The sequence below is a fragment of the Meriones unguiculatus genome, chromosome 6 (assembly GCF_030254825.1).
Source record: "Meriones unguiculatus strain TT.TT164.6M chromosome 6, Bangor_MerUng_6.1, whole genome shotgun sequence".
NCBI classification, from domain to species: Eukaryota; Metazoa; Chordata; class Mammalia; order Rodentia; family Muridae; genus Meriones; species Meriones unguiculatus.
Genome location: NC_083354.1, coordinates 60,486,702 through 60,498,796, shown reverse-complemented (window position 1 = coordinate 60,498,796; position 12,095 = coordinate 60,486,702).

The following is a 12,095-nucleotide window of genomic DNA, read 5'->3' as shown; positions in this document are numbered from 1 at the left end:
CAACCATGAGGATATGAGTTTAATTCCCAGAACCCACATTAAAAAAAAAAAAAATCAGAGTAGGTAGCAAGAATGTTAATGCTGAGGAAGTAGAGACAGACAGGTCCTTGGAGCTCACTGACCATCCAATCTAGACAGAATTGGCTAGCCCTAGGTCTCAGTGAGGGGGAGGGGAAAAAAGCAAGGTGGACCATACCTGAGAAACAAGACCCAGAGAAGACACCTAGCTTCCATTTGCATGTGCACACAGATGTGGGCCTACCTGTATCTGCACATACATGAACACACACACCTACTACTGAGCTGAGATCTGGAGGTCGTTCAGATTCTATGAGGTCATGAGGATGGGACCCCCTGAGAGCATTAGTGGCTTTATAAGAAGAGATACCCAAGGTTGAGCACTTGGTCTATTTACTGGTAGGTACACAGACTCATATTTTGCTACATAAGAAGGCTCTTTCCAGATGTCAGATTGATGCTGGCACCATACTCTTGGATTTCTAAGTCTTCAAACAAACAAACAAACAAACAAACAAACAAACCTCTTTTCTTTATAAATTACTCAATGCCTGGTATTTTGGCATAGCAACAGGAAACAGACTAAGGCAGCGAGCCTTGGGAAACTGAGGGATCAATTTTAGTACTGTCCATAAGTAAGAAAATATTTTTCTTGAGAATGTGAGACTATCTCTCACTGGCCTTGCAGGATCATAAGACAAACAATCCAAAGGTTGCTCAGTGACAGAGAATGCAGTAGCCTTGCACCATCCCAGTGCTTCAGTGAGAAAGAGAGGACCAGGGCTCAACTTGTGTCTGGACCAAAGCAAGAAATATAGCCTAAAACTTAAATGGAAGAGTTTTAGGATGAGAATCAGACATACGGTTGAGAGTGTGACGGTGTGGGAGAAGACTGCAGGGTTAATGGGGTTTTGAAACACACACTATTGCAAGGAGTCCCCTGACTCCTAGTTTCTCACCGGACTGCAAAGGAGACTGGTCCATGGTCTTCCTCTGTGAGCCATGGGAATAGCATCACTCAGCAGAGGTTTCGTTCTAGTGGACTGTCCCTATTAGCTGAACTCCACTGTTTGGATAACTGTGCTGCATGTACCCTATAGTTCTGATGACTTTTTAATGAGATTCTAACTATTTGTATTTTATTTATTTTTTTCCATTGGCAAATGCTAATTGTTCTGCAAATGGAAACGCTGCCTTAGAAACAGTTGGCTTCACAGAGGAGATACAGGTGAGCATAACCATCAGCTGCTTCCTTCTGTCTGTCTTAGTTAGCTCTACATTGCTGTGATGAACACCATGACCAAAAGCAACTTGGAGGGGAAAAGGTTCATTTCATCTTACAGCTTACACTCCATCATGAAAGGATGGTGAGGCAGAAACTTGAGGTAGCAACCTGGAGCCACTGAAGCAGAGGCCATGAAGGAATGCTGCTTATTGGCTTGCTCTCCTATCTTTCTTACATAATCCAGGACCACTGGTCCAGGAGTGGCACACAAAGTGAACTAGGCCCTCCCACATCAATCATTAATCAAGAAAATGTTCCACAGACATTCCTACAGGAAGTCCAAAGAAGCATTTCTCAACTGAGGTTCCCTCTTTCGAATGACACTAGCTCATGTCAAGTTGACAAAAAGATGGACATGGCAAGGATGGCAATCACTGAATGTCTTTGTTCCTCTTCCTAGTGTGGATACATTGAATGCATCTCCTTCCTCTGCTTTTCACTATTGCTGGCCTAGTTAATGGCCTTTCTGAGAATAGGAGGCTGACCCTGGTTTGTTAAAGTGTCCATGGCCCAAGTTCTGACCATCAAAACTCTAGCAATGCTCTTTCCCATCTACACCCATAAAAATTTTTTCATTTTGGCTTCAAGCTGGCACAACTGACAGCCTATCACAGATTTCAATTAAACTTCTTGGGCTGGAAAGGTGTCTAAGTGGTTAGGAGCATTAGTTGCTCTTTCAGAGGTCTTAAGTTCAATTCCCAGCACCCACATGGTGGTTCATAACTATAGAGAGCTGGGGTCTCTTGGGGTCAGATGACCTCTTCTGTGCACATGCAGATAAAACATCCATACACAAAAAACAAACATCTTTTTAGCTGCTAAGAGGTAGTAATGGGTTAAGGTGCCAAGCACATGGGTTTTATATATACATATATATCAAAGAATAAGCACGTGAGAACAACACTTCTCACCCTCTGATACATGCCCACCTTGAAAACAACTCATTTATTTATAGATGTTGCCAATTAGCAGATGCTGAGTTTAAGCATGTGTGCAACTAAAATGTCCCCTGACTTCAGTACCTCTTCCCAGAGCCCTGTGCAGTGTGCCTGACCCTTTACTTGTAGGTAAATTGACCAAACAAACCTGCAAATAGACGCTTAGGGAATAGGACTAGTGACCAAGACTAGCCCTTCCTGCTTTCCTCTGCACCGTGGTACTGACTCTGCTCACTCATTCTTGGCTTTGTGGTCTCAAGATACTAAAATCTGAGTTTCTGAATTTTCAAGAGAGGATAATTTTCTCCCATTTTGTACACAAATTATCAAATTAAAGACAGAATATTTGTTAATTTTTCAGTAAGTTAAAAGCAAACAGAAATAAGCAGATATAATATGTTAATTTTTCTATCACTGCCCCAGAACTTTTGAAATTTTAGGCAAGCTTATGTATAGCTGATATATCCAATTCTCTATAAATTAGGCCCAAACATTTTGGGAACTTTAAGTTGCAAGACATTCTTAGATTGCTTCCTGAAAAGAGCCAAGCCATAGCTAGTAGGGGCTTTGAAATAAGCAAACTAAAAAAAGAATGAAATTAGATGATTTTTTTTTTTGCCTTGTTGAATTGACTGATGCATCCTTCCCTTCAAGGCTCGAAGAGTCAGCATTTTTACACAAACAAGGGGGCAAGGGCATCCAGACAGGGCGAAGCTGGGCCCCATGCAGTGCTTTGCATTGGCATCCCACAGGGAGACAACACAGCTGCAGTGAGGAAGCCCACTCTGCACCTATAGCTGATGAAGGGCATTTGTTTATGCTCTCTCCATCAGCTCCACCCGCAGAGTTCACAGGCAGCATGTACCACTGGGGGCAAGTTCTCCTGCTCAGTGCTCCAATGTAAACACAACCCTCCCTCCCCTCCCAAAATCTGAGTTCTCTGTTTGACATATCTGTTGTTAGCAGTTTTTATTCCTAGCGGAGGAGAATGGACGGGATAGAAATCTGTAATTTGACTTTTCCTCCCGCCTGCTTCCTGTATAAGCACAGCCATTCGCTGCCTGTTATGGGCTATTTATATCAACCCCAAGTGCCTATGCTGAGATTCTAGCACACAGTGATGACACTGGAAGATGAAACCTTTAGGAGGTAATTAGGTCATGAGGGTAGTGTCTACACAAATGTGATGAGAGCCCTTGCACATGATGTCCTAGAAAGCCCACTTACCCTTTCTCCTTTGAGAAGAGGTAGTAAGAAGGTGTCACCTGTGGGAGGGAAATGTGGACCCCTCACTGGACACCCAATATGCCAGTGCTTTGACCTTCGTCTCCCCATCGACCAAAACTAAAAATATATGAGATTATTGGTTGAGCCACCCAGGGTATAGTGTGTTTGTTCTCAGGAGATCAAACAGGCTAACACAAGACTAAGCCTCCCTACTGGTATGAATGTGGTCACAGTTGGGAGCTACAACTTCTTTTTGTGTGTGTGTGGTGGGAGCCCCAAGATTCTGAAATGGAGTTGGATATACCAGCTGTTGATTAGGGAGTAACAGGTGTGAGAGGAGGGAGGCAGAGTTGAACTCCAGTACAGGCTCAACACAGCTCTGGTCAACAGTGGACAGGAGAGTGGCCATCTTAGTTGAGCCCCTTAAGGTGGAAATCGCTAGGCATTACACTCACATGGGATATAAGCTGCTATAGGTAAGGTAAAGAATCTTCCTGCAGCTGAGATACCCATGTAGACGCTGGAGGCAGGAGGCTGTGCGGAGCCCCTCCACAGAGGGAGCAGCAGGCCCTTGCTCACAGGCTCATGTGTCCAGGGGCTTTCTCCTTATATCCCACTCCACACTCATTATGGAAAATGAGCCTGGGGTTCTGATTGGCTCACTTCTCAGGTACCCAAAAAAGGCAGACTAGCAAAATAAGCTACAGTCCCTGATAGTAAAACTGGCACCCAGACCATAAAGCTCCCTTCTCTACTGTGTGTTCTATAGTCTCTTTTTGTCCCCACCCATGTGGTCTTGTAGCTATTCCTGGTGGCAGAAACTTGTCTCCAGAGGCTCCAGCTCCTGGTTCATTGTCCCCTTCTGCATAGGCCCTGTGGCATAGGGATTGCTGTACTTGTTCTTTCACAGTGCCAGTTATTAAGAGGGACCATATTTACTCTCCAGGCTCCCAAGACATAACGACAGGTGCATCTCCCGATAATCAAGGTCATCTTGATTTCTACACGATGTCTTCTCACTTACTGATCTTTTGACACATGGAATTCACAGGTCTGAGGCAGCAACCATGCCATATAACACAAAGGAGCCTCTTCGCTGTCCCCTAGAGACACTGTGTAGCCTGTAGGGAACAGCATCTCTAATCCTGAAGAGCTTGGAGCATGAAGGTTGGAAATCCAGGGTTCGCAGTAAAGCATTGGGAATTGAGAGCAAGTGGGGACATCTCTACTGCCCCACCCAGGCTCCTGGAAATACTCTTAAGGATCTTTAATTTGTACATTTATTGCATCCTGAAAGATGGTACCCCATCTTTGTGAAGTATTCTATCTTGGTCTGGCACCTCAGAATACTGCAGTGCTCCATAGGGTTGCAAGCTTCTGGGTGGCAAGGTCCAAGTAACCAGAAAGTCTATCATGTGTCATGCTGACACATTTGCAGCAAACAACCTAAAGGACTTTAACAGGCCGTGTGCCTTCTCCTCTCCTGGCCTAAGCTACAAGGCTCAATAATTTATATTTCATCCTTAGTAAAATACGAATGATTGAGGTTTGTAGTTCCACCCTAACAAGGAGGCCATTACTACATTTTGTGTCTCTGAATATCACAGTCAATTGTGACCAAAGTTTCTCAAAATACTTTATCATCCCCTTTCAGTTTGTACGAAACTACTACAATGAATGACTGTAGGTATGAAAAAACTAGAGACTCTTGCTATGAGCCTAGGCCAGTGTTGTAGAGTCCATCCTCCTGGCAACACGGCTCCCTGTTCAGTCACTGAATTCTCAGTCTGAAATCTATGGAAGTTTCTGTATTTTACAAGGGCAGTTTCCATCAACTTTCTGGTTGGTCTCTTCTGCTGCAATAAGCTGGATAGTGTTGTGATCAGCGTTCCAGCTCTCTGATGGTTAGGGACTTCAGAGTCTATTATGGGTCATGGTCCCTTAGCTGCCACTCTGTCCTTCCTGGTCATTATAATAATTGAAATTCTTTGACTTTCGGCAGCTGAGCTCCTCTGCCACTGTTTTCTCAGTGTTTAATCATTCTCGTTGAAATCAGTGAGCCAAAAAATCTCTAACCACCAATCCTACCGTCAGCCTGGGCCTGCACTGTACATCTAATGCTACTTAATTTTGTTGTCGCCTGCGAAGAGGGAACCTCAATTAAAACAATACTTTTATCAGTTTGGCCCATTGCCATGTTTCTGAGAAATTGTCTTTATAGATGATTCTTGTAGGTGGGTCCAGCCTACTATGAGTGGTACCACCCAAGGCAGGTGGGTCTGAGCTGTGTAAGAAAGGTGATGGTAAGCCAGACGGCAAGCCCATGAGCACCCTTCCTCCCTGGTTTCTACTTCAGTTCCTGCTTCAGTTTCTGCATAACTTCCCTCAAAGATAGATGGTAACCTGGAAACCTAAGATGAAATAAACCCTTTCCTTCCCAAGATGCTTTTGATTGGAACATCTTACCACAGCAACAGAAAGCAAGCTAGATTAGCATCCCCTCAGAGCTTAGTGAGGGCACAGTCTTTATAGATTTGGTAAATGACATGTTATTTGGGGCCTTCCATGGCAGACACCATCTTCTGTTGGGTATACTGTCTTACGGAGTGCAGGGAGATGAAACTGTGGTGCAGGCTCAAAGATAGTTCAACCAGTCTTTGGAACACCCTGGAGCAAATGATCATCTCTTTGAGCAAACATGCCCAGACCCTTATACCTTACCTCTCTCACTCAGAGTCATACAGAGAAAGGCATCTGCAGTGAGGGCACAGCCTGAAGGAGATGGCGACTGTGGAACACATGCTGACATTGTCCTTGCAGGTTACAGGACGGTCTATGAAGGAATAGCCCCATAACTACTGCAGCCTCACCTCCTGACATTGTCCGTGGTCATGTTTTACAACCTTCTCTGTATTCACCTGCAACTGCTGCTCTGCTGGAAATGGACATGTCCAGAGCACAAAGGCTTTAGTGTCAGAGTCACTGGAAGAGAAGGAACAGATGTTACTTGATTTTTGTATAATAGAAGATAAATATGGAAAATACTCTTTTGCCTGGCATCCAGGAATGAGAGTACTAGACCCTTAGGACTGGGACAGAAACTACAGAGTTAAGGGACAATGGTACAGTCAGGAGTTTAAGCAAGGATTAAGGTCCGGTGAAACCAGTGAAGGAATTTCAAATTAGAGTGATATTTTTAGAGGTGTATGATGATATATATTTTCCTGCAATATATGTGGAGAATGAAGCAGAGTCTGGTATCGAGGACCAACTAGGAAACTGTTGCCACAGGGAATGTGAAGATGATGGGCTCCTATACTAGATAAGTGATGGAGGAGGATCAAGAAAAGAAATAATTTGGAGAATATTCAGGGGTAGAGGCCAGAACATGTCCACATTGAGCATCATGTTATAGTGAGGACAGGGAAGCAAGGAGAGATGCATCATGAAATACACACATTAATTCCTGCATTTGGATGCAGGAATTGGGCCATTTCCTCAAAACATAGCAGTGAAATAAAATAAAGGAATTGATTTGCAATGTTTTTATCTCAGTTAAATGGCTCAAAGCAAAAATGATTAGTAAAGTATTGGAATTTTTCTAGGCTGTCTTAAATCTGCTTATTTCCATTCTGTTATTCTCATCCTGGGATCTCCTATATTCTTATTCCCAGGAGTCTAATATTCCTTCCTTTGAGGCTTGGGTTTCACTTGAATTCTGGTGTCTAAAGAGCTAACAGAAGGAATCAGAGCTAAATATCCACACATGGTCTTCTGGCAGTCCTTCTTGATTACTGTTCCTGGCTCCTTTGTTCTCCCCATTCTCCAGCACATTCACCACCTCTATCATGGACTAGACATGAGACTCATTGTTTATACTTGTTCAGCTATTGTTCCTTGATCTAGGATTTTGACCCAAGGGGCCTTGGGTCTGGATCCAAGCTTTAGCAGACATAGCTCTGGCTTTTCTCAGACAACACACCTGATCTTCCCTTAGATCATGGCCTAAGTAAGTGGCTCTCAACATGTGGGTCACAATCCCCCTTGAGGACTAATGATCCTTTCACTGGAGTCACCTAAGACCATCAGAAAAATACAGCTATTTACAGTATGATTCATAACAGTAGCAAACTTACAGTTGTGAAGTAGAAATGAAAGCAATTTTATGGTTGGGATCATCACAACTTGAGTTACTGTATGACAGGGCCACAGAGTCAGGAAGGCTGAGAACCACTGCTCTAAGTGGTCAAGGACTCAAATTTCCTGCTCAAGTGGCCCTATAATGACACCCACAATTTGCACACAAATTGACTTCCCTCAGTTGACTTCCTGCTGTATGTGTCTTTAGGTTTGTGTGACTATGAACAAGGGAGTCCACACTTTTGTGAATGGTCTAGCTCAGTGCAAGAAAGAACGCAAGACAATTGTGGGCATGGTGATTTTGGCCTGTGAAAATGTTGGGGTCAAAGCATCAAATATTCTGCAATAGCGACATTTGGGGCTGGACAGTCTTTAATGCAGGAGGCTATTCAGTGCATGATCACATACTTAGAACCATCCCCGGCATCTGCCTACCAGATGCTAGTATGCTGTTCATTCCAACCACAATTTAAATGCCCTGAGACATCTTTAAACTTCTCCCCCAAACTGGAGTGCTGGGGGAAACAAACTTACCAGTAATTGAGAACTACCCCCCTCCACATACACACTAGAATGATTCACTGGTTAAAACTGCTTTGACATAGTTCAAACCCAATTTCATCCCAAATTTCTATTCTGTAAAGACATCTCTAAGCCTTTTATAAAGCAAGTGATTTAGTGAAATTAGAATCAAAACTACACACACACACACACACACACACACACACATATATATATATATGTGTGTGTGTGTGTGTGTATTTACTTTTTGGCATAAGGCATAGCCAAATATGCTGGTCTGGTATTGTTACTGATAAGACAGGCACCAGGAGCTATAGGTAAACATTCTGCCCTGGCCTTGGGCTAGAACACCATCTGTTTATTTGGCTTCCCATGAGCCACTGGGGTGGGTTATCTTTAGCTTTCCAAGTACTTTCCTGTTCTGTTGAAACACACAGATATCACTCAGGATCCTGTAGCCTCCTTCTCCAAGGACTGTCTCTCCTCAAGAATAGACCAGAATGACTCCATTTTTCTAAGAGTTGCCTGGCATCACATGACATACAAATGTCTCCATGTTCAGACTGCTCAGGCCAGGACTGGAGCTGGTTATCCAACATGCTGTCTCAAGGAGTTGCAGCCTCATGCTGCTGCTGAGCTTAAAATATGAAAGACATCCTAAGGTCCTGTTTATGGCACATACAGCAACAGTGGGACTAGACAAGACTTCTTGGGATAGGGATCTCCTTTTCATTGTTCTTTAGGAGATACTTGTAAGTCAAGGCTTTTGTCCCCACCCACTGAGGAACCCTCTGTGATTTTCTTAAAGGTAAAAATTCACATGTTCTCATGAGTTTCAGGAAAGTAGAGGCTATGTCCTGATCCCAGACACACCTCTTTTAGTGGACATATAGCAGGCCCCTGGTAGACACCAAGGAATAATTAATGAATGTGATGAGTCCTTGGAGATCCTATTCAATTACTCTAAATAGATACTGGATAAAGTCACTTTGAGTGCCATCTGCATATAGACCATTACTCTATACTGAATAACTTAGGAGAGTTTGACCTGAGTTCTACATCTGGATTTCTAGGTGACAATCATGAAGACGAGGAGAATGTCTTCTTTAACTCTTACTATACATAGTCCCTTTTACCTTACTTGCTGAATTTGATCTCTCCAGTGATTCTGTAAGTATTGTCATCTCCATTCCTAGACAGGAAGCAAAGGCGCTTCAGTGGAAGTAATATTGTGGTCACTCTCTTGGAGTAAGAGACAGGGTGAAGATGTGAACTCAGGACTGTCTGAGATGCCCACAGCCCTTCTCATCTATAGTACTCTTCCAAAGCTTAGCAGAGAGAACCCACGGAACACACATAGGATGGATGGCGGGAACTTCTGTGGTTGAGGTATGAAATGTTTCCTACAAGCACATGTGTTGAACACACTGCCTCCAGCTAGAGACACTATTTGGGGAGGTTGTGGAAGCCTTTGGAAGTACGATCTAGATGGAGGAGGAAGTCAGTCATTAGGACCATGTTTCTGATGGCTGTATCTATGTCCTGGCATCTCCCTCACTCTTTGATTCCTGTTCTCCCACTCGGTGATAAATTGCCTACATATTCCCACCACTATGATGCTCTGCCCATGGGCATGAATAAGAATAAGCCTGGGTTCAACCCTCTGAAAACATGAGTCAAGGACCAAAAGCCTGGAGAGCCTGGAGACCTAAACATGATTGGGGAAAAAAAGTCAATGAAATGATTCCTGATGATAGTCTGCTTTACTCATAGATTGGTGCAGTTGTCTTCAGAGAAGCTTCACCCAGCAACTGGTGGAAACAAATGCAGAGACCCACAACTAGACATTAGATGACACACTGGAAATCCTGTCAAAGAAAAGGGAGCAAGAATTGAAGAAGTCAGAGGGATGAAGGATACCATAAGAAAACCCACAGAATCAACTTACCCGACCTCATAGAGCCACACAGGAACTGAATCAACAACTGAAGAGCCTTAATGTGACTGACCTAGGCCCCCTGTATTTATGTTATAGTTGTGTAGTTTGGTCTTCATGAGAGACTCTTAACAGGGCAGCATGGGCAGTTTCTGACTCTTTTGCCAGCTTTGGAGACTCTTTTTCTCATAATAATTTGTCCAGCCTTAATACAAGGGAAGGTGTCTACTGCACCTTGGTATGCCATGTTTGGTTGATGTCCACGGAAGGCCCACCCTTTTCTGAAGAGAAACAGAGGAAGAGTGGATGACTGGGGGAAGTTGGAGAGATGTGGGGGGGGGGGGAAGGGGATAGAACAATAGGAGGGGAGGGGAATCTACGGTTGGGATGTAAAACAGCTAATAATATTTTTAATGCTATTTTAAGGTCAAAATTAAAAAAATAAATCCCTAGGTTTTGCATACAGCAAAGAATAGATGAAAAGTCTGACTATTAAAGGAAGCTTCTCCCTTCTGGTAGTCAGTAGGCAAAGGGCATCCATTGCCGACAGTGCCAATATGTCCATGTATATGAGTAGATCCCTCTGCATAGTAAAGAAGAACAGGGGCATCATAAAGCAAAGAGAACTGTTGAGACCACACTGATGGGCAGAGCTGAGCCGTCAGTGGGCTGTTAGTGGAGGATGATTAGTGTTGAGAGCATCAGAGGGGGACAGGATGATGGAGACATGTATATAAACTCTCCGTGCTACTCAATAAGATGGAGAAGACTGGAATGTGTTGCCATGTACAATGGTTTCTCTTCTCCTTGGGTGGAGTCTATGTTAAAATAGTAATCAAGGACAAACACCAGAGTAAACAAGTTAACAAATCCACTCCAGATGAGCTGGCCGTCACCATGGTTGCCTCTGCTGTGAAATACCACACTCCCAACTCTTTTCAATCTCATATTATTAAAGGAGACATCAAGTGTAATTACCATCCCCTCAAAAGCACATCAGCTTTCTCATCCTTGAAGAAAGGTTGTTTAATTAATATGAACACACTGAGAATCAATTTGCTAGAAATATGGAGAAGCACAGCCACAGGGAGAGAGCTACACAATAGAAACCTCTTGTTGAAAGCAAGATGACTCCATGATATTCATAATTAAGAGCCCAAGTTTGCAGAGACCTTTTTTTTTTTTTTTTTTTGGTGGTTCTTTTTTTCTTTTTTGATGGTTCCCCAATTGCCAGGGACTTACAGTCCCTTCTAGTTACTTATCTCATCAAATCCACATGGCAGTCCTTACATAGGATGCATTATTTGTCCCTAATACATGTGAGAAATCTGTCACTTTGTAATTTGCTTAAAGTCATGGAATTAGCGTGTAAGGAATCTAGGACTGTACATCTGTCTAGTGACAAAGCCCAGGCAATCCTGACGCATTCAGCAGCCTGACTCAAGGTCAATGTCTGAAGGCTTTAACTAGATGTGATTTGCATAAATTGCTGAACTCTTTGGGGCCAGCTTCTCCAAAATGTAAACTGGACTAATAATCTGTCTTGTCATCCTCACATAGAGGTTATGAAAAGAGAAAAATAGATATAGATGCATTTTGAAACATTATAATCATACACTATAAATTTAAGGATGAACTTGCACTTAATGCCAAGGGAAAATGTATTTCTCTCTAGTCTATTTTGGTTTCTAAGCACTCCAACATTTCCTTAATGTATAGATTTTCTTGTTATCCCTCAAATATACTTTTCTGCCTGACACATTGCTGTCCTGTAAGTCTCCACTCTCAGTCATGACCTTCTTCAGGATGCCTTTCTGGTTGCCTCTTCAATGTGTTTTTCCACCTCTGGCCAGTCATATACTTGCAGACTATATATATATATATATATATATATATATATATATATATATATAATCTTTCCACATTTCATCAAAGATCAGGGCAGGGGTTGTATCCACTACCAATCACTCTTGCAAAGATTAAGGCATATATTGCAACCTTTTTAGGCTGTCTTCTGAAGAAAGTTACA